The sequence below is a fragment of the Schistocerca cancellata genome, chromosome 9 (genome assembly GCF_023864275.1).
Source record: "Schistocerca cancellata isolate TAMUIC-IGC-003103 chromosome 9, iqSchCanc2.1, whole genome shotgun sequence".
In the NCBI taxonomy this organism is placed as follows: domain Eukaryota; kingdom Metazoa; phylum Arthropoda; class Insecta; order Orthoptera; family Acrididae; genus Schistocerca; species Schistocerca cancellata.
The window spans coordinates 348,085,387-348,110,373 of NC_064634.1; positions in this window are offsets into that span (position 1 = coordinate 348,085,387).

A 24,987-nucleotide genomic window follows, 5' to 3' on the forward strand; every position below is an offset into this window, starting at 1 on the left:
CTAGACGCCCTGGACCTACACCTGGAGTTACCGTCTGGGATGCGATTTTGTATGATAAAAAAAGCACTCTCATGGTTATCCAACCAATTCTGATACAAAACTGTACGTCATTCTGGTGATTCGATCTGTTGTGCTGCCATTCATTATCAGCATTCCAGGAGATGTTTTCCAACAGGATTACACTCTCATATACCACTGTTGTAACGCATCATAATCTACAGGGTCTCGACATGTTGCCTTTGCCTGCTCCATAACGACAGTATCTGTCCCTGTATTCACTGACCAACTGCAACAGCCATGGAACTCCATCCCACAAAGTGGTATCCCGCATTTGTAGACCGCAGTGCATGCACATTTGCATAATTAGAGTCAGCATATTGGCAGTTACGCCAGTTGTTAATGCACCAGCATTTCACATTTGCAATGGCTTGTCTCGCGCTTACATTAAACTGTGATCTTTCAATATTAATGACTTAAGTAGAGACTAAATTCGAATACAATAAATTTTCCTGAAGCTGTCCGCAAATCATTAATTTTTATAATAGGAATCCCTCTTTCGAAACTCAGCTGGCCCTTTTCTCACACAGATATCCTGCAATCTATGGATGAAAGGCAATTACACTCATGTTCAGAAAAAAGACAGAACACTATTAAGGACTGGAGATAGGACATTCACATTCACAGCACATGTACATTTGTACATTCTGCAGAAATGATCAGCGTTGCAGTTACCTCGGTTCAGCATGTGTCTGTAGCCTAGTAGGCATAGGGTCCACCGTGGGCCTTGATAGCTTGTTGCATGCGTGATGGATCGACATATATAAGGTGCGAATGGAGTCCTGCGGTATAGCGATACATGATACATTCACCTGGTTCTAAAGTTCATCTGTGGTATTTGGCATTGGGTCGCACTGCTGCACCTGTCGTTTCACCGTATCCTACACATTTCCGATTGGCGACAATTCCAGTCACCTGGCAGGCCAGTCAAAAGGCTGAGCCGGCCGGGGTGGCCGAGCGGTTCTAGGCGCTACAGTCTGTAACCGCGCGACCGCTACGGTCGCAGGTTCGAATCCTGCCTCGGGCATGGATGTGTGTGATGTCCTTAGGTTAGTTAGGTTTAATTAGTTCTAAGTTCAAGAGGACTGATGACCTTAGAAGTTAAGTCCCATAGTGCTCAGAGCCATTTGAGCCAATTCAGGGATGTGCTGCTAAATTTTTTACCAAACGGTTAGATAAACACGCAGGTATTACGGAGATGGTTCGTGAACTCAAACGGGAACCCCTATTGGGTAGCAGATGTTCTCTGAGTGAAATGCTGTTGAGAAAGATTACGTAGCAGGCATTTACGTCTGAGTGCACAACCATTCTACTGCCTCAAACATACATTTCGTATAATCACCACGAAGATAATATAAGAGTAATTAGAGGTCATACGGAGGTATGCAGACAGACGTTTTCCCGCGCTTTATTCGCGAGTGGAACATAACAGGAATTGATTAGTGGTGGTACAAGGTATCCTCCGCCGTGCACCGTATGGTGGCTTGCTGAGTATGTATGTGGATGTAGATGTAGATTATGGAACACCGACCATACTGTGAAATCAATAGCTTAGGAAGCTGCAAGTTTGGCTCAGACTACCAAATATGTTGCTAAATTAAGGGAAGCAGGCTGGAGAATGCTACCTGCCCTCAAACCAGCGCTGGCGTTGATATTAGTAACCAGCACTAGCCGACAGGCGCAGCCAGGAACTGATAAGTTACAAGTTCAAAAGCGGGAGCAGCCACTGTGGTCGAGCGGTTCTAAGCGTTTCAGTCCGGAACCGCGCTGCTGCTACGGTCGCAGGTTCGAATCCTGCCTCGGGCATACATGTGTGTAATGTCCTTAGGTTAGTTAGGTTTAAGTGGATCTACACTACTGGTCATTAAAATAGCTACACCACGAAGATGACGTGCTACAGACGCGAAATGTAACCGACAGGAAGAAGATGGTGTGATATGCAAATGATTAGCTTTTCACACCATTCACACAAGGTTGGCGCCGCTGGCGATACCTACAACGTGCTGACATGAGGAACGTTTCCAACCGATTTCTCATACACAAACAGCAGTTGACCGGCGTTGCCTAGTGGAATATTGTGATGCCTCGCGTAAGGAGGAGTAATGCGTACCATCACGTTTCCGACTTTGATACAGGTCGGATTGTAGCCTATCGCGATTGCGGTTTATCGTATCGTGACATTGCTACTCGCGTTGGTCGAAATCCAATGACTTTGCTAAAATATGGAATCGGTGGGTTTAAGAGGGTAATTCGGAACGCCGTGCCGGATTCCAACGGCCTGGTATCACCAGCAGTCGAGATGACAGGTATCTTATCCGCATGGCTGTGCCGGATCGTGCAGCCACGTCACGATCCCTGAGTCAACAGATGGAGACGTTTGCAAGACAACAACCACCTGCACGAACAGTTCGACGACGTTTGCAGCAGAATGGACTGTCAGCTCGGAGACCATGGCTGCGGTTACCCTTGACGGTGCATCACAGACAGGAGCGCCTGCGATGGTGTACTCAACGACGAACCTAGGTGCACGAATGGCAAAACGTCATAATTTCGGATGAATCCAGGTTCTGTTTACAGCATCATGATGGTCGCATCCGTGTTTGGCAACATCGCGGTGAACGCACATTGGAAGCGTGTATTCGTCATCGCCATATTGGCGTCTCACCCGTCGTGATGGTATGGGGTGCCATTGATTACACGTCTCGGTCACTTCTTGTTCGCATTGACGGCACTTTGAATAGTGGACTTTACATTTCACATGTGTTACGACCCGTGGCTCTACCCTTCATTCGATCCTGCGAAACTCTAAATTTCAGCAGGATTATGCACGACCGCATGTTGCAGGTCCTGTATGGGCCTTTCTGGATACAGAAAATGTTCCACTGCTGCCCTGACCAGCACATTCTCCAGATCCCTCACCAACTGAAAACGTCTGGTCAATGGTGGCCGAGCAACTGGCTCGTCACAATACGCCAGTCACTACTCCTGATGAACTGTGGTATCGTGTTGAAGCTTCATGGGCGGCTGTATCTGTACACGCCATCCATGCTCTGTTTGACTCAATGCCCAGGCGTATCAATGCCACTATTACGGCCAGAGGTGATTGTTCTGGGTACTAATTCCTCACGATCTGTGCACCCAAATTGAGTGAAAATGTAATCACATGTCAGTTCTAGTGTAATATATTTGTCCAATGAATACCCGTTTGTCATCTGCATTTCTTCTTGCTGTAGCAATTTTAATGGCCAGTAGTGGTAGGAGACTGATGATCTCAGATGTTAAGTCCCATAGTGCTTAGAGCCATTTGAAGCATTTCAAAAGCCGGAGGGACGTAAGGGCATCCCACTGCTCTGGGAGCCATGACTAGTAAAAAACTACTGTTATCTAACCAGTCTCGGGTTGATGACAGCTTTACCCATACTGCACCTTTAACTTCGTAGCGGTGCGAAAAGACACCAGTTTCTGAACGCCCAGACAAAATTTCTGTGATGCGTTCCCACATTAAAAGACGTAATTTATCGGCAGACGGGACTTGGCACCTGCTGACACCGAGCGGTCGCATTCACTGATGGTGAATGTCGTGCGCCGACTGCCGGTGGCACGTGAATGAGGGGCGCGGTGTCAAACGCGCCCCCACCCGCGCTTCGCACTCGGGGAGTGGAGGACAGGGGATGAAATATTCCCGCCGGCACGAGTGCTGTGGGGGAGAGCCCTAAGCCGGGGGCGGCGCCCGCACTCTGCCGCCCTGTTACACTTTTCCCTTTCAGCCCCCGTCTGCAAGCCCTTTCCAACAAACACGACATGGCAATAACGACGTCCCGCGCCTCTCCGCCGGAGTGGGACTTCTGTCCCTACAGAAATCTTCAGATGCGACGTTGCCAGACGTCGTCGGCGCGCAATGCTTGCAACATATCCTTCATCGCATCGAAATGCTCTGAGAAAACACATCTTTGAACATATGATAAGAGCTGCCGCATTAATGCATGCGACTGTTTAACTTGCTGCCTGCTGGAACATCTTTACCAGCAGCAAACACCGGAACTAACTGCACGAGCTCTGTCGGTGTCGCGGGGATTTTCGCCAAGCGGTCGTTTTAATCTATGTTATCTGATAAAAAGTATCCACATACTTACACTGATGAACCAAAACATTATGACCACTTGCTTAATAGCTTGTTTGTCAATCTTTGGAGGTAAATTCAAAGCTGATTCTGCGTACCAGTGATACGCAATGGTCATATCATGGGACAACATACGTAACTTACTTTCTGAAATCCCTACGTAACAGCTGTTTAGATTTATTTTAACACAGATGCCTTGCTATACGTATTTGGTACTTCGTCCGTGTAACGGTTAAAGACTGGCGGTCGTACATGTCTACATCCAAGAATGGATGTGAAGGTCAGGTAGGTGAACAATCGCATGTCGTTGTGTTATGGCCAGTAGCTGCACCTACAGTGGTGCATCAAACATATCTGCTCGCAGTTGGTTTTTATGTATTATGAAAAGTTGAAGTTAATGTTACTGTGTCTGCTTCACAACTGCTAAATTATTTACGCCAGTGAGTCAGTTGTGGTGCTTCTCGCAGTTAATTTTTCCGGCACGGTGTTTTTATATTGAAAGAGGTCAGCATAGGATTTCCTACACCACCACCAGCCCCCTCGGGATCTTGTCGCTTGCATTTTAATGATGAAGACGGAATTGAACACCTTCCTCCATGACTATCGTGTGGATGCTTTACTGGTCACAGAAACACACCTGAAACCGGCAGACGATTTCCGCCTTCGCAACATGGTATGTTACCGCTCTGACCGCCACGACCGCCGTGGTGGAGGCACAGCTGTATTCCTCAACAAAGCTCTTGTCCATACCCAAGAGCCCCTCCAGCCAATGGAACACATAGAGGCCACAGCAGTTACCATCTCCACACGCCTTGGTGCCATTACCTTTGCAGCAGCGTATTTGAGCCCAAACAAGCCGCTGCTCGAAGCAGACCTCCGCACATTGTCATCCTTCGACAGGCTCATCATTGGGGCAGATCTCAATGCCAAGCACCCAGCTTGGCATTCTCGCGTGTCTAACCCCAAAGGCCGGCTCCTCCTTGACCTGTAGGATACTTTAGCACTATCAGTCTACGGCCCCCACGAACCTACCCATATCCCAGTCCGTACTAACTGCCAGCCAGACGTTCTGGATGTGGCCATCTTCAAAAACATCACCGCTCAGTTTTCACTGGAAGTTCTCCACGAACTGGCCTCTGACCATGAGCCAGTACTCTTGCACCTCACCAATGCTGCCCTTTCATTTGATGTTCGTTCCACTGCGACCCTCACCAATTGGGACAAGTTTGCCAGGGTACTAAATAACACCACTCGACACGACCTCAATTTGACAACACCGGCCAATATAGTCCGTGCTGTGGACTACCTTACTGCCAAAATACAGAAAGCAGTGAAACTCTCCACCTCCACTGCACCTCGAAATTTAACACCCCTGGACGACTTGCCCCCTCTGTTACGAGAGCTGAAGGTGCAGAAGAACCGCTACCGCCGGAGGTGGAAGCAGTTTCGTGACCCTCAGGACAAACGCCAAATGAGACGCCTCCAACGCGAATTCAGCCACCGGCTCGCCGAATGGAGGTCTGAACAGTGGGAGGACAGGATGTCCACTTTCCTACTCCACCAAAAATCTGACTGGGCTGTCATTCGCACCCTGCGGCGTTCGAAGCCAGCGACTGCCCATCCTATTCGCACAGCAGCGGGCTTGTCTTATGATACCCTGCAAATTGTGGAAACGCTGGCAGATGCGTTCGAGGCCCAAAACCGCCCTCTGGTCCAGGACCTTTCTCCGAACGAACTACAGGAAGAACATGAAGTCCTGACAGCTGTTGCTGCTTTCCGCAACCACCCACCCCAGTCTGCTCCCCGTCTTACGTCCATGGCAGAAATTCAGCGCATCCTTCGACGGAAACGTGGCCGGTCGGCCCCTGGATTGGACGGAATTTTAAATGAACATCTTTGCCACCTTCCCCGCACACCACTCATCTTGTTCACCAAGATTTTAAACTGTTGTCTCACATCTGGCCTGTTCCCCCCTCAGTGGAAACAAGCCAAGCTAATTGCGATCCCCAAGAGGTTCAAGGACCCTACAGTCCCCACCAACAACAGGCCCATCAGCCTCCTAAACACTATGGCGAAGGTCCTTGAATCTGTGATCCTTCACCGACTTTCCCAACCTCTTGCAGCAGCTGGGACGATCCGTCCTGAACAGTTTGGATTCACTTCGCACCTCTCTGCTGAACTTCAGGTCCTACGGATCACTGAACATATCAGCAAAGGCTTCAACACTGCCAAGTCGACAGCTGCCGTTTTTCTGGACTTGCAAAACGCCTACGACAAAATCTGGCAAGATAACCTCGTACACAAGATGCTGACACAGACCCCTATACCGGATATTTATGTCAAGATCGTTGATGACTTCCTCCGTGGCAGGACTTTCCTAGTGGCTCAACGGGGAATGCGTTCTGGCATTCGCCAATTGTCGGCAGGCACTCCGCAAGGATCGGTGCTATCTCCCATCCTTTTTAATATCTATGTGAATGATATGCCGGTCATCCCCGAGTGCCACCTTGCACAATACGCTGACGACACAGCGCTATACACCACTGGCCGCATTACTGACGCCGTCGTCGCCCGCCTCCAGCGACAGGTGGACGCCACTATCACCTGGTGCCGGACAAACAAAATAGCTCTCAATGCCGCCAAAACTACGGCAGTTTACTTCACGAAACGGCGCCCAGTCCTCCGCCGCAATATCTCGATTGCAGGTGTGCAGGTGCCCTGGTCCCCGACAACCACCTATCTCGGGGTCCAGATGGACCACAAGTTGCTCTTCCACTGTCATGCGGAGTATGTCACCAACAAGGGGCAAAAGCTAACCAGGGCTTTGTACCCGCTCTTTCGCAGTAGGGAACTTAACCTGCATACCAAGCTCCGCATTTACCGAACAGTTATCCTGCCTGCCCTCACGTATGGATCTGCTGCATGGGCCACGATTAGTGTCACCAGGATGCGGACATTGCAGCGCCTACAGAACAAGGTGCTCAGGTGGAGTCTGCACGCCCCGCCACTCACGAGAATTGTCACTCTCCACGAGGAAGCTGATATCGTCCCCCTAAAGACGACCATACGCAACAACGCGCGGCGGCTCTATGAGAAAGTGGATGCCTTGCGGGACACTGTCCATGGGTTACGCCACGTTGGGACCACACTTCCACGCCGCTGGCATCGACATCCGGTTCCCCTAACCATCCTAGAGGAATCGGATTCCGACCATGGCTAACGATAGGTCTGGCACGCCCACCACGGACGCATCATTTGGCGGGACTAGCCCCCATTCTACGTCCAATACTTTCCAATCATACCTGCCCACGTTAGGCTAAATTTTTCTGCCTGACTCATGTAGTACTGTCACCGTCAGAGGGTGGTACGGGACTAAAAGTCCCACCGCCACACCTCCAAAGTGAATTGCAGTGACGCAGTCACTGCCCTGTAGATAAATTTACTGCCTCACCAACACAGTTAGACCGCAATAGACCGGTGATGCTGTATTGTAAAAAATAAAAAAAAAAAATAAAAAAAAGCATAGGATTTCAGGATCCACGGTACGGGACTATAAGTCCCACCGCCACACCTTCACCTGCCCATGTTAGGCAAAATTTTCTGCCTGACTCATGTAGCACTATCACCGTCAGAGGGTGGTACGGGACTACAAGTCCCACCGCCACACCTCCAAAGTGAATTTGCAGTGACACAGTCACTGCCCTGCGGAAATTTACTGCCGCACCAACACAGTTAGACCGCAATAGACCGGTGATGCTGTATTGTAACATATCACCCCGGACTACAAGTCCATTTAAAAAAAAAAAAAGCGTAGGATTTGCCGGATTAAGTGTTCTGATGGAGGCTGTACGTGCTCATGAAAATTCTCATTCTTCAGTAGAGATGGGCAGACTGAAACACGTAACTGTTTTGAAGCAAATGAAACAGCACAATGTAAGGTTTCAATACGATGCTCCGAAACAGTGAAACAGTTTCTGTTTTGTAATCTAATAAACCTACACATTTTATCAACTTGACTGTCTACTGTATAAGTATGTCCATATAAACACAAATGAGGTGCGAGAGCGCTAATCATATCGCAGAAAGTATGAAATCACTTAGGCGTCTTGGCAGTTTCGTATTTCTGCAGCAAATGCGCTGCTTTCGTGTCGTGTGACTTTCATACTTTTCAATTGGCTGAGGACAGCCATAGCTGAAGACAGAAGAGCCACCACGAAGCAAATTGCAGAAACAACGGATATGCTACTGGGATTCCCATATTCCGTTAGTATGGGTAATATACCCATCCTGCTAATTTCCATGCACACAAAGGGAATCATTGTGGATAATAGGCACAGTGACTATAGTCTCACAAATAATTCGAATAAATAACAAAATATAACAGAAACAATTTTGTCTTTCAAGGTGTTTCGAACCGTTACTATAAATTCACCATGCTTCCCAGCCCTTCCCGTTCACCATTACACTACCAGTGATATGTCAAACAGATTGCTTGCAATTATACCAATATGATTACTGTACATCAACAGAGATGCGTATGTTATAAAAAAGTGTAATTTAACTGAATGATTTTCACATATTTATTACTTTGAATGTGAATACTATGCTTTATTTTATTGTTTGGTTAGAGTTTATAAAGCAGATGTTACGCCATTTCGGAATAGGGCAGTCAGCTAGAAACGAAGCTTCATTTTCGGATATCTTAAGCTTCAAGCTATTGCTTGTCAGAAAGATTTCGACACTCTTGAAAGTGTTTCAGTACCTGTGCCGAGCCCGAATCTCGTCCGACACAGAGCGGAATGAAACATCACTGTTTCTATACAATTAGTCCGTTCCAAGCACAGGTGGACTGAAACAGCCTTATTTTGAAACAACGATACAGTTTCTGTGTCTGGCTCGAGATCAAATCGGGTCGGGTTATCCGAGACAGGGGCGGGATGAAACACCACTGTTTCGAAACAGTGAAGCACAGCCGTTCCGAAACACTGAAACAGTTCCACGTATCGATACACTGTACCGAAACATAGAAACAGTGGCCAAGTCTATTCTCCGGGAGGAAGTGGTTATCGCATCACTCAAGGCGCACTATGCAACAGCTCGCGGCGATTCTATGAGAAAGTCGACATCCTGCGACACAGTGCCCATGGGCTACACCACGCCGCCGGCATCGGCATCTAGTCCCCCCAACCGTCCTAGAGTAATCGGATTCCGACCATGGGCCAACGATAGGCCTGGCATGCCCACCGCAGATGCATGCATTGGCGGGACCAGCCCCCATTCTACGCCCAATACCCCCCCCCCACCCCCACCCCCACCCCCCACCCGCCCACATTGGGCCAAATTCTTCCACCTGACTGATGTAGTACTGAAACTTCCTGGCAGATTAAAACTGTGCGCCCGACCGAGACTCGAACTCGGGACCTTTGCCTTTCGCGGGCAAGTGCTCTACAATCTGAGCTACCGAAGCACGACTCACGGCCGGTCTCACAGCTTTACTTCTGCCAGTATCTCGTCTCCTACCATCCAAACTTTACAGAAGCTCTCCTGCGAACCTTGCAGAACCAGCACTCCTGAAAGAAAGGATATTGCGGAGACATGGCTTAGCCAAGGTAGGAGACGAGATACTGGGAGAAGTAAAGCTGTGAGACCGGGCGTGAGTCGTGCTTCGGCAGCTCAGATGGTAGAGCACTTGCCCGCGAAAGGCAAAGGTCCCGAGTTCGAGTCTCGGTCGGGCACACAGTTTTAATCTGCCAGGAAGTTTCATATCAGCGCACACTCCGCTGCAGAGTGAAAATCTCATTCTGATGTAGTACTGTCACCGTCGGAGGACGGCACAGGACCACAAGTCTCACCGCCAGTGTAACTGCCCAATGGAAATTTGCTGCCTCCCCAACACAGTTAGACCGCAAAAGACCGGTGATGCTGTATTGTAACATGTCACAAAAAAAAAAAAAAAAAAAATTACATGTTACAACGAACTACTTAAAACAATTTTTTCTATCACAGGGCTTAGCACTTCTGACCCAATACGCATATAAATTTCCAGATGTATTACGATATTTGTAATTAAATTGATTTTTGATATCCATATTCACTTATGTGAAAAAGTTTACTAAAATATGATTCAATATCGATTCCTTTTATTGTTGCAAAGGAAGAACCGCTAATCAAGAGAAATCTCCTACATTTACATTCATTCTTAATTGTCAAAATTAGAGAATATTAAGATATTTATTACGATTCTCGGCCGTTAGTATTTAGAATAATGGCGCTGACTTCTGCACCAATGTTCCCCTACAAAATTTATATAAAGAAATTAATGTTGCCATTTCACGAATATAAGAGCTGGTGTATATAAAATTTGACAACACTTTTAAGTAATATTTGATTATATTTAGGCCACATATTACATGGAACTTACACGTTTTCGTACCTCGTCACAAAATGGCTTCTTACACTACAAAAAAGCAAAAGGGAAGAGAAGGGAGTCTTTTTGCAAAAAACAAAGATAGCAATTACATTCGCAGATCATATTAATTGATCACAGACTCTTTGTTATTTTTCTGAAAAGAGATAATATTTATAGTTTTGAAAATTCACATAATAACATATTTCGTTACGACGTCAGTTCTGACACATTTGAGAAGTTATGTAATATCATTTTTATCACGTTAGGTGGCGTACCGCCAGAATGGATTATCTGAAAGTACGACGAGGAGCTATAGTTTCATTTTTATTTTATGAACACCGCATATTAGTTGGTGCAGTTTTAGTGGTTTAACTACATGTGGTTTACTGCTGACATCTCGATGATGAGGGCAGTGTCTCTCGAAACTCGTTGCAATTTGTGTTAAGTGCGGTGACAGTGGATGCACGCTACCAATTATCGTTGGTAAAATGTAGCAACCGCTCCCTTACGACCCAAAAACGGACAGTATTAAACTCGTGGAAATGCGTGGGTCAAAATTGTCGCCTATTCTTGTCAGCCATGGATATGCTGAATCCATTCCACGAGGCGAAGTAAGCGCTCATTATTCAACACACAAGCTATCTTTAAATCGCCGGCCGCTGTGGCCGAGCGCTTCTAGGCGCTTCTGTCTGGATCCACGTTGCTGCTATGGTCGCAGGTTCGAATCCTGTAAGGTCGTTCCTCTTCATGAGTAGATTATGAAATAATTTTGTATTTTTAACTTTGGTCAGTAAATGTGCAGGTAAACGGCTGACCAGTTTAGCCGACTAGTAATATAGACTTTAAAAAATAAATAAAGTAAAATAACTTTAAAAGATGTTAATCTGCTGTATGCTCCTATATGGGTGTGAAAACTGGACACCTGAAAATAGATTGTGCTCAGAAAAGGGTGGTTAGAAACAGCGTGAAAAGCATTAAAGAGTGCTGCAGGGGAGGTTGTGCTGCGAAATAGTTGTTAAGAAAAAAGTTAGATACGTTGAGACGTTTCCGAGTACTTAAGCATCGAAGTTAGCCTATCAAGTCGTCGCGACGGCTAATTGAAGTAGCCTTTCGGAGTCGGTGGCGCCAAATTTGTGCATTAGTGGGTTTCCCAAACCGAAAAACGTAGCTTTTGCTCAACTTAGCTTAAATTTATGACTTCTGAAAAGGGTACATTTTCTACATCTACATCTACATTTATACTCCGCAGGCCACCCAACGGTGTGTGGCGGAGGGCACTTTACGTGCCACTGTCATTACCTCCCTTTCCTGTTCCAGTCGCATATGGTTCGCAGAAAGAACGACTGCTGGAAAGCCTCCGTGCGCGCTCGAATCTCTCTAATTTTACATTCGTGATCTCCTCGGCAGTTATAAGTAGTGGGAAGCAATATATTCGATACTTCATCCAGAAACGCGCCCTCTCGAAACCTAGACAGCAAGCTACACCGCGATGCAGAGCGCCTCTCTTGCAGAGTCTGCCACTTGAGTTTGCTAAACATCTCCGTAACGCTATCATGCTTACCAAATAACCCTGTGACGAAACGCGCCGCTCTTTTTTGGATCTTCTCTATCTCCTCTGTCAACCCGACCTGGTACGATCCCACACTGATGAGCAATACTCAACTATAGGTCGAACGTGTGTTTTGTAAGCCACCTCCTTTGTTGATGGACTACATTTTCTAAGGACTCCCCCAATGAATCTCAACCTGGCACCCACCTTACCAACAATTAATTTTATATGATCATTCCACTTCAAATCGTTCTGTACGCATAATCCCAGATATTTTACAGAAGTAACTGCTACCAGTGTTTGTTCCGCTATCGTTTAATCATACAATAAACGATCCTTCTTTCTATGCATTTGCAGTACATTACAGTTGTCTAAGTTAAGGGTCAGTTGCCACTCCCTGCACCAAGTGCCTATCCGCTGCAGATCTTCCTGCATTTCGCTGCAATTTTCAAATGCTGCAACTTCTCTGTATACTACAGCATCATCCGCGATAAGCCGCATGGAACTTCCGACACTATCTACTAGGTCATATATATATTGTGTATATATATTGTGAAAAGCAATGGTCCCATAACACTCCCCTGTGGCACGCCAGAGATTACTTGAACGTCTGTAGACGGCTCTCCATTGAGAACAACATGCTGTGTTCTGTTTCCTAAAAACTCTTCAATCCAGCCACACAGCTCTTACTTTATAGTATATAAAGTATAAAAATGGTTCGCGGGAAGAACGACTGCCGGAAAGCCTTCGTGCGCACTCGAATCACTCGAATTTTACATTCGTGTTCTCCTAGGACAGATTTTAGGATAGTACAGATTTTAACTGGTTATAGGCATTTCAAGAGGTGGTAACTCACGGACGCACAGATGACTGTGCATTATTGGATTTTAGCTCATGCAAGTACTTGATTTTGCGCTGGCAACTATCTAATTTGCTATCTTCAGTGTTAAATAGCTCGGAAACGGCCAAACGTATCGAATTCTTTTCTTAACATTTATTTCTCAGCACAGTCTCTCCTGCAACAACCATACAAGCTTTTCAGGCTGTTTCTGACCATCCTGTATAAGGACAGAAAGAAAAACCGATGAAGTTGTTCCGAAGTAAATAAATAGGCAAACCTCAAATGACATTTATTAATACACAATCACTTTTCAAGGGACAAAGTGCAAGTGGAGAAAGAAAACAGTCGAAGATCTATTGGTAGTAAAGTGCCAAAATTAGGAAGAAATGCAGAGCACAGCACAAAATAGGGGAGATTGTGCATCGGCAGAGCATACTTCTTAAGCCGTCGGCACACGGACCATTCTGTTCAACGTTAACGTAGAGCGTGCCAAATTTAGCGTGATGCTGAACGCTCAGGAACGATCCGACTTGTACATACGGTACGTGGGACCGAACCTGGTATACGCGATCGCAACGCACTCCAGCGGCTGTTGAGGGATGTTTCCAGTTCGTAAGTCACACTGTTTACTCAACGGGCGCGCGTAAAATTCCCACGTTACTTCTATTAAAAGGCACATTTCCTCCATCTTCCACGAAAAGGAAAGTACCATGTCCAATCAAGAAGGACACAGACTTATAAAAGTTCCGTTACAAACAGTGCGCTACAAATTTGGAATACTTCTCGGCATAAGATAAACATTATTTCATCATTCCCACACTTTAGTAAAACCTCAAGGTCAGTCTTACTTGATCACTGTTCCTACCCAGTAGTAGAATCTTTGCTGCGTGTGAATTACGCAGCGTTAAAGAAAAAGGAGCAAAATTTCTACATCTACATCTACATCTACATTTATACTCCGCAAGCCACCCAACGGTGTGTGGCGGAGGGCACTTTACGTGCCACTGTCATTATCTCCCTTTCCTGTTCCAGTCGCGTATGGTTCGCGGGAAGAACGACTGTCTGAAAGCCTCTGTGCGCGCTCTAATCTCTCTAATTTTGCATTCGTGATCTCCTCGGGAGGTATAAGTAGGGGGAAGCAATATATTCGATACCTCATCCAGAAACGCACCCTCTCGAAACCTGGCGAGCAAGCTGCACCGCGATGCAGAGCGCCTCTCTTGCAGAGTCTGCCACTTGAGTTTGTTAAACATCTCCGTAACGCTATCACGGTTACCAAATAACCCTGTGACGAAACGCGCCGCTCTTCTTTGGATCTTCTCTATCTCCTCCGTCAACCCGATCTGGTACGGATCCCACACTGATGAGCAATACTCAAGTATAGGTCGAACGAGTGTTTTGTAAGCCACCTCCTTTGTTGATGGACTACATTTTCTAAGGACTCTCCCAATGAATCTCAACCTGGTACCCGCCTTACCAACAATTAATTTTATATGATCATTCCACTTCAAATCGTTCCGCACGCATACTCCCAGATATTTTACAGAAGTAACTGCTACCAGTGTTTGTTCCGCTATCATATAATCATACAATAAAGGATCCTTCTTTCTATGTATTCGCAATACATTACATTTGTCTATGTTAAGGGTCAGTTGCCACTCCCTGCACCAAGTGCCTATCCGCTGCAGATCTTTCTGCATTTCGCTACAATTTTCTAATGCTGCAACTTCTCTGTATACTACAGCATCATCCGCGAAAAGCAGCATGGAACTTCCGACACTATCTACTAGGTCATTTATATATATTGTGAAAAGCAATGGTCCCATAACACTCCCCTGTGGCACGCCAGAGGTTACTTTAATGTCTGTAGACGTCTCTCCGTTGATAACAACATGCTGTGTTCTGTTTGCTAAAAACTCTTCAATCCAGCCACACAGCTGGTCTGATATTCCGTAGGCTCTTACTTTGTTTATCAGGCGACAGTGCGGAACTGTATCGAACGCCTTCCGGAAGTCCAGAAAGATAGCATCTACCTGGGAGCCTGTATCTAATATTTTCTGGGCCTCATGAACAAATAAAGCGAGTTGGGTTTCACACGATCGCTGTTTCCGGAATCCATGTTGATTCCTACATAGTAGATTCTGAGTTTCCAAAACAAATCTTTAACAAGTAGCGCAAGGTGTCATGTAGATTAAGCCAAACGAACAAAGTCACCCCTGAAAAAAAGTGAAGTTATATTTACATAACATCAACTGTTATAGTATATACTTATATGAAACTGATAATGAAGTATCAGAATCTAATGAAAACGCGAATGTTAGGAAAAAAAAGTTGGAAATGTTAAGACGCGAACCGCCGCCTCACCTATCAACTCAATAAAGCACAGTGACGCTACTCATTACGCTAAACCAACACCAAACACTTCTGCATCTAATCATGTTATCTTACGCTTTGCTGAAAACGTTAATCGTAGATACGTTAATAATTAAAATTTAATAATAACAAATTGTACCAAGAACAATGCGTTTCGGGTGGATCTTCAGTGTGTCACTGCCTTCATATAGCCTACTCTCATAATAGGAAAGTTACAATAATTCTTTTGCCACGAATATGATGTTTCTCATTATTTCATTGGAACGAATCACACAATTAACAACGCGTTTTCCAGTGATTCTCAGTTGGTGGTGCTCAGAAACGGCATATACAGGGTGTTACAAAAAGGTACTGCCAAAATTTCAGGAAACATACCTCACACACAAATAAAGAAAAGATGTTATGTGGACATGTGTCCGGAAACGCTTAATTTCCATGTTAGAGCTCATTTTAGTTTCGTCAGTATGTACTGTACTTCCTCGATTCACCGCCAGTTGGCCCAATTGAAGGAAGGTAATGTTGACTTCGGTGCTTGTGTTGACATGCGACTCATTGCTCTACAGTACTAGCATCAAGCACATCAGTACGTAGCATGTTCTTCCACCTACGCTCAATGGAGCACGTTATCATGATTTCATACGGCATACTCTGCCTGTGCTACTAGAACATGTGCCTTTACAAGTACGACACAACAGGTGGTTCATGCACGATGGAGCTCCTGCACATTTCAGTCGAAGTGTTCGTACGCTTCTCAACAACAGATTCGGTGACCCATGGATTGGTAGAGGCGGACCAATTCCATGGCCTCCACGCTCTCCTGACCTCAACCCTCTTGACTTTCATTTATGGGGGCATTGAAAGCTCTTGTCTACGCAACCCCGGTACCAAATGTAGAGACTCTTCGTGCTCGTATTGTGGACGGCTGTGATTCAATACGCCATTCTGCAGGGCTGCATCAGCGCATCAGGGATTCCATGCGACGGAGGGTGGATGCATGTATCCTCGCTAATGGAGGACATTTTGAACATTTCCTGTAACAAAGTGTTTGAAGTCACGCTGGTACGTTCTGTTGCTGTGTGTTTCCATTCCACGATTAATGTGTATTGAAGAGAAGTAATAAAATGAGCTCTAACATGGAAAGTAAGCGTTTCCAGACACATCTCCACATAACATATTTTCTATCTTTGTGTGGTGTCACCGCCAGACACCACACTTGCTAGGTGGTAGCTTTTAAATCGGCCGCGGTCCGCTTGTATACGACGGACCCGCGTGTCGCCACTGTCAGTGATTGCAGACCGAGCGCCGCCACACGGCAGGTCTAGAGACACTTCCTAGCACTCGCCCCAGTTGCACAGCCGACTTTGCTAGCGAAGCTACACTGACAAATACGCTCTCATTTGCCGAGACGATAGCTACGTCATTTGCTACGACCTAGCAAGGCGCCATTACCAGTGTATATTGAGATTGCACTTATGTATGATCAAGAGTGATGTACAACAATTATGGATTAAAGTTAAGTATTCCAGAAGTTATGTACTATTTTTGGCTACTATAATTCCTTGTCATTTTCCAGACCTCACGCCAGCCTGCGTGAGCTTTAACGCGTGCATTTCGGCCTCCTCTAGCTATACGGTGTTGGCTCTTCTGCCAACACATCACTTTGTGTGTGAGGAATGTTCCCTGAAAGTTTGGCCATACCTTTTTGTAACACCCTGTATACATGAAAATGGAAATGAAGTCCCATGCTTCTCTACAGAGCGTAGGAGAACGATGCGGGAGACCCGCACCGCTTTACGAGGCAAGGTCCTAGTGGAGGTGGTTTTGCCATTGCCTTCCTCCGACCGTGATGGGGATGAATGATGATGATAAGGACGACACAACAACACCCAGTCATCACGAGGCAGGAAAAATACCTGACCCCGCCGGGAATCGAACCCGGGACCCCGTGCTCGGGAAGCGAGAACGCTACCGCGAGACCACGAGCAGCGGACCCTGTATACATATAGGCTTGAAATGAATGCCAATATGGCGCCTCACAACTCTGTACTGAAGGCAGACGGCGTGCGTGTGACGTAGGTGGCTTTGTGCCACCTCATTGGTCAACGCTCAGACACACGCTCAGAATATTGACATGCCAGACTCCCGAACGTGCCGTTCTACGCTATGACGTCAGAAACTCGGCACGCTCAACGTTCGGATGCACGCTCCGTGTGCCGACGGCTTTAGACGTTGATGAGGTTTCAATTACCGATGTTCGCTTTCGAAATCACAGAGGATATCTTTGCAAAGGTACCGCCGCGCGCCAGTCGTCCAGTGTGTAGCGCAGTGCCGAGCTGCATTTTCTCCGCATTCTGCGCTGTCGCCAGAGACGCTGCAGAAAGCGGGTGCGCTGGCGACGTCGCGGACTGGGGGCTTCCGCCACCAGGGGAGGAGCCGTGCGTATCGGAAAAAAAAGTAGAGGAGGGCAGGAGGGAGGTGCGGACTCAGCGCTGGCACGTAGTGCGCAGAACAGAGCACGCATTGATCTGGTGGGAGGGAGGGAGGCAGGGAGGCGAGGTGAGGTGAGCCGAGGTCGCGCGCCGCGTCTAACGAGGAGGCCGCTAATTGCCGGCCTGGGGGCTCGTCCGGGGGCCGTGATTGCTCGCTGGGCCGCGCCGAGCCGGGCGGGGCAGCGGCGAGACGCGACGGTCCACTGTGCGTGGCCTGCTGTGGGGGCAACGCGGGCCAGCAGCGCGCCATAACAACTGCTGATCGCTTCCGTGCTGACCTACTGCGCAGCAGGCTGAACTTTGACGGTCTTCGATTCAGGAAAGGTAAACAGACCGAATATGCTGTGAATCAGACCCTAAAAACGATAAACACATCAGAGTTAACGTAAGAAGTAGACACAATGATATTAGCGGACATTAACATTTGGTGCGTCCATCCTCCGCCGTTATGACGGTTTTAATTCTGTCTTAGAACATGATTCAATAACACCGTCTCGACCGCAACAGATATTTATTATACGAGGGTCACTCCAAAAGAAATGCACACTATTTTTGTAAAAATACAGTTTTCATTCCGCATGTGTGAAAGTTTTACAGTGTGTAGATACATCCTTCCCGCTTGTTTTCAAACTTTTAGTTCAACCTGTTCCCGTGAGTGGTGCCGTCACAGCATGTCTTCAAGATGGCTGCTACACTTGACGTTCGTCAGAAGCAAAGTGCTGTCATAGAATTCCTGTGCTGTGAAAACGAGACAGTGGGAAACATCCACAATATGCTGGAAAAGGTGTATGAGGATGCTACTGTCGATCGCAGTACAGTTAGTCGGTGGGCAAGCAGGTTACGTGATGAAAGCGGGCACGGCAATATTGAGGATTGTCCTCGCAGCGGCAGGCCTCGTACTGCACACACTCCAGACAATGTGCAGAGAATTAACGAATTGGTGGCTGCTGACAGACGCATCACAGTGAGCGAATTGTCATGGCTACGTTGGGATAGGTGAAGGAAGTGTTTGCAGAATACTGTAAGTGTTGGCGTTAAAAGGAGTTTGTGCCAGGTGGGTTCCCAGGATGTTGACAGTGGCTCACAAAGAAACAAGAAAAACGGTATGCAGCGAACTTTTGGAACAGTACGAGAATGGTGGAGATAAATTTCTTGGAAGAATTGTGACAGGTGACGAAACATGCCTCCATCATTTTTCACCAGAATCGAAAAGGCAATCAATGGAGTGGCATCATGCAAGTTCACCCAAGAAAAAAAAATTGAAAACCACACCTTCTGCTGGAAAAGTTTCGGCTACTGTGTTCAGTCAAAAAACCATGGAAGCGATCACAAAACTTGGATGGACAACACTGAAACACCCGCCTTACAGCCGGCCGGAGTGGCAGAGCGGTTCTAGGCGCTACAGTTTGGAACCGTGCGACCGCTACGGTCGCAGGTTCGAATGCGGCCCACCTCGAATTCCTTTCCTGTGCTAACCTCTTCATCTCAGAGTAGCACTTGCAACCTACGTCCTCAATTATTTGCTTGACGTATTCCAATCTCTGTCTTCCTCTACAGTTTTTGCCCTCTACAGCTCCCTCTAGTACCATGGAAGTCATTCCTTAGGTTAGTTAGGTTTAAGTAGTTCTAAGTTCTAGGGGACTGATGACCTCAGATGTTAAGTCCCATAGTGCTCAGAGCCATTTGAACCATTTTAACCCGCCTTACACTCCTGACCTGGCTCCATGTGACTATCATCTCTTTGGGAAACTGAAAGACTCTCTTCGTGGAATAAGGTTTGAAGATGATGACTCCCTTGTGCACGCTACCAAACAGTGTCTCAAACAGGTTGGTCCAGAATTTTACCGTGCGGGTATATAGGAGCTGGTTCCAAGATGCCGTAAGGCAGTTGAGAGCGATGGAAATTAGGTGGAGAAATGAAAATATTGTTCCTAAAGGATGTATCTACACACTGTAAAACTTTCAAACATGTAGAATAAAAGATGGATTTTTTAAAAAATAGTGTGCATTTCTTTTGGAGTTACCCTCGTAGTTGGCAACCGGTTTTGGTCTAAATTTAGATCTCTTCAAACCGCAAACACCGTGATGGCGACTGGTGGCAGTGGACAGAGAAAGTTCAGTTGTCTGCAAATGGCGTTAGTGTTCTTACGGATCTAAATTATAGACCGAATCCGGTTGCCAACTATAATAGATATCTGTTGCGCTTGAGACTGTTCAACTGAATTTTAATATTGCGCACCGCTCTCTGTTAAATTTCCAGTGAAAGAATGCTGGGGAATAGTAATGGTCTCGTCACACTACCTTGGGGTATGCCAGAATTCACATCTGAAGATTTTGCTGCTTTATGAATAACGTGTTGTGTTCTATTTGCCAGGAATTTTCTAATCCAGTCAGGAAGGTGGGCTGATTTTTCGTCAATTAGCGTCAGTATGGAATTGCATCGAAAGTCGTCTGTAAGTTGAGGAACATGGAATCAAGCTGTGTACCGGTATTTACTGCCTTCTGAGTCTCGTGGGCGAAGAGTGCGTTTTGGGTTTCACACGACCGTTGTTTGTGCAACCCATGATGATATCTCCAGATGAGATTTTCGTTATCCAGAAATGTCATACTACGAGAGCATAAAACGTGTTCTAAAATTCTACAACATACTGACGTCAGCGACATAGGCCTACAGTTGTGAGCGTATGTTCATCGGACTCTCCTCAAAACGCGAATGGTGTGCGAATTTCTGCTGTCACCTTAAAAGGCTTCGTTCCTCCAGCGACCTATGATAGCACAAGATGTAGGCTGCATACATATTAATTCTATTTAAAGCAGTAGTTAGATACTGTTATTTTCCCCAGCTGCATTCGATTGCTCCGAAGCCATATGGGTATCAAAACAAATGAATCGATAGTTATTGATATCAGTAATACGGGGACGTTCCTAAGACTGCCGACAAACGAGATGCACATCTGATTGTGAAAAACGCCAAACGTAGTTCGGTTAAATGGTTCAAATGGCTCTGAGCACTATGCGACTTAACTTCTGAGGTCATCAGTCGCCTAGAACTTAGAACTAATTAAACCTAACTAACCTAAGGACATCACACACATCTATGCCCGAGGCAGGATTCGAACCTGCGACCGTAGCGGTCGCTCGGTTCCAGACTGTAGCGCCTAGAGCCGCACGGCCACTCCGGCCGGCAAACGTAGTTTCCATCGTAGTAGGTGCACGGTCAAGGACGAAGTGGCACATCACACGTGACTTGCTTTCCATAGTGATTTGCGACTGCACTTCTGTCCAGCGGCTGTTGTCTGGTGCATCTGGTGCTCAAACCAGAAAGTTTCTTTACGAGATATGGTGCACATAAAATTTCTACATTGCCTCTATAAAAATGCACATTTTCTCCCTTGTTCATATCGTAGCCATGTTGTTCAGCCTTTAGTATCTCCGTACCTCTTACAAATGTATGTATAGATGTAGGTATGTACACTGGTGTCCAAAATTAAAGCGACAAACCTCTATTTCCCCGTCTTGTGTCTAATTCACGATACAATCGTACAAACTGTCAAGCACATGTCCGTACGATCGTGTTCTGCACGGAAGGTGGCATTCCTGTCAACGGAGAACCATGCCAACGATGACGTCATGGTACCTATGAAACGAGGTAGTGTTTGCCAGGTACCCCAAATCCACAATCGCAGTGTACACAGTCGCAGACGTTGCAGTATGGCGGACAAGATGCCTACCAGACTCTCAGGGGCCAGAGAAAGAAAGTCGCAAGCTGATGTGGCCCAGTGAATCATTCTCTTGTTTCTCGGATATGGTGACTGTGTAGAGAGACCGAAACTGTATCCCGAAGACCAGTGCAGAGCCGACTACATTTGAGTCGAGGAGAGGGCACCGGTATTTGGCTGTAAGGCAACGACAGTACCGCCTTAGTACTGCATCGCAACTAGCATGTGAGCTCGCAGCATCGACTGGACGCGTTGCATCGAGGCAAACGGTGTGCAGAAGGCTTCGGCAGAGAGATGTGCTGTATTGCTACTTCTGACATCTCTTCACAGAAGGGAAAGTCCAGAGACGAGTCATCAACAAGCCACCTGGACGATAGAACAGTGGGCTAATACTGTTTTAACAGATTTAGTCTGGAGAGTGATTCTCGATGGATTCGCATATGAAGGGAACGTGGAACACGATTTCGGAACACAAACATAATGGAAAGATACCGATTCGATAAGAATCCCTAACGATGTCGGCAGAGACCGCTCTTCGTGAAATTGTTCGGGTGAATCGGCAAGGTTTAACTGCTGTCAGGTATCGTGATGAGGTCTTCGGACCTCATGTGCGGTTGTTGCGATGCAGTGGGCCCAGACTGTATTGATGGACTATAATTTTCCACCTCATAGAACATGGGTGGTTAATGTTTCCTTCGAAACGGAAGATATTGCACGATTTGAATCCCATAGACAATATCTGGAATCTATTAGGGAGGCGGCTTGCCTCACGTCAACATCCACCAACCACTCTCCGAGACTACAAGCAACTCTGCAGGAAGAAAGGACGTTCCTGCCTCAACATGAGACTGACGACATCATTCACAGCACATCCCGTCGTTGTCAGGCCTGTATTGCTGCCAGAGGTGGTCACACCCCATACTCAGCACATTAACGAGTTGTCCGAATGTGTGTGCAAATCCGTTAAGTTGGAAAAAACGAAGAACATTTTTGTCTACTATTACGCATGTTACACTCGTTTACGTTCTCTATTCGTTACATTGTTCCAACTTTACCATCAACTGTTTATATTGTTTTGTACCAAAATAAACGCAACCTTGCAAAATTTCAGTTAGCTGCTTTTATTTTGGACACCAGTGTATATATGTATGTTCAACATCTCCTAAACTTCTGGATTGATTTAAACCAAACATGGAATACATATAAATTCCTATCTGCAAAGAAGCGCCATGGGGGCAAGAACCAGCTACCTCTGAAAGTGCTGGAGGTGGCAGTGGGGACAAAGCACCGCACGCGCCGGACGCAAATACCCAGACTTCATTCACCCAGTATTTGAGAATGAAAGCACTTAGCGACTTCCAACAAACTTACAACATAATTTCAGACTTAAACTACACTGTTTCCCGCTGATATGTTTTGTTGTGTTGGCAGTAGAGCCAACACCGTGTTACTAGAGGAGGCCGAAATGCACGCGTTTTAGCTCACGCAGGCTGATGTGAACTATACTGACGTGAGGCATGCAACATGACAAGGAATTAGCATTCAGAAAGCGGACGTCATTAGTTTGATACTTAACTTTAATGAATTAATAATGAACGTCGCTCTTGACGGTACATGAGTCACAATATTATCTGTTCAGAAGACACAGTAACTGAACATGGCGCCTTGCTAGGTCGTAGCAAATGACGTAGCTGAAGGCTATACTAAACTGTCGTCTCGGCAAATGAGAGCGTATGAAGTCAGTGAACCATCGCTAGCAAAGTCGGCTGTACAACTGGGGCGAATGCTAGCGAGTCTCTCTAGACTAGACCTGCCGTGTGGCGGCGCTCGGTCTGCATTCACTGATAGTAGCGACACGCGTGTCCGACGTATACCAACGGACCGCGGCCTATTTAAAGGCTACCACCTAGCAAGTGTGGTGCCTGGTGGTGACACCGCATGTTTAACGTAAAATATTAACTCATTTGAAAAGTTTTGAGACGAATTGTTTTACATAGAGGAGCTAGATTCTTTAGGGAATCGGGATTTCCTGGTTACTTACAATCTGGAAAGGAGCACTAAGGGGTTATAAACTGCCTACATACCATAGAGGAAAGAATGAAAAGGGGTGACACTGAAGTGTAATGCAGGAACACTGGAGTAATTTCGATTTTGATGGGAACATGAATTATTATTTGCATAAAGATACTGTTGGGGTAAGATTCCTCACTACCACTCTAGGGGGGGGGGGGGGGGGCTGAATAGGAGGACAGCAGCAAGCCGATAGTTTATTCGGTACGGGACCTAAATTCAAGTAACCTGACTGAATACCACAGATATCTTTAACATCCTCTCTGAAATCGTATGGTGTAAAGAAGAAGAGACGTCCGCAGCTCGTGGTCGTGCGGTAGCGTTCTCCTGTCCCACATCCGGGTTCCCGGGTTCGATTCCCGGCGGGGTCAGGGAGTTTCTCTGCCTCGTGATGACTGGGTGTTGTGTGCTGTCCTTAGGTTAGTTAGGTTTAAGTAGTTCTAAGTTCTAGGGGACTGATGACCAAAGGAGTCCCATAGTGCTCAGAGACATTTTTTGAAGAAGAGACTCATACGTATATCTGCGCAATTTTATGTCACATACTTATTTGTTCAACATTCCGTACTAAGCCCCTGCATCGATTTCAACCAAACTTGGAGCACACGTTACCTACTATCTGGAACGAAATACTATGTGGGTAAAAACCACCAACCTCCCATTAAGAGGGGGAGGGGGAGTGGGGGGTAACGGTGTGATGGACAGAGAAGGGAAGGAGGAGGAGGGGGAGGTGGACAGAGAGAGGTAGATGAGGACATGAAGTAATTGAAGTTTGAAGTAAACACATATGCAGGCAACGTCAGATTTGGCTCGAATGGCTCGAAGCACTATGGGACTTAACATCTGAGTTCATCAGTCCCCTAGAACTTGTTGCTGTTGTTGTTGTTGTTGTGGTCTTCAGTCCTGAGACTGGTTTGATGCAGCTCTCCATGCTACTCTATCCTGTGCAAGCATCTTCATCTCCTAGTACCTACCGCAATCTACATCCTTCTGAATCTGTTTAGTGTATTCATCTCTTGGTCTCCCTCTACGATTTTTACCCTCCACGCTGCCCTCCAGTGCTAAATTTGTGATACCTTGATGCCTCAGAACATGTCCTACCAGCCGATCCCTTCTTCTAGTCAAGTTGTGCCACAAACTTCTCTTCTCCCGAATCCTATTCAATACTTCCTCATTAGTTATGTGATCTACCCATCTAATCTTCAGCATTCTTCTGTAGCACCACATTTCAAAAGCTTCTATTCTCTTCTTGTCCAAACTATTTATCGTCCATGTTTCACTTCCATACATGGCTACACTCCATACAAATACTTTCAGAAATGACTTCCGGACACTTAAATCTATACTCGATGTTCATAAATTT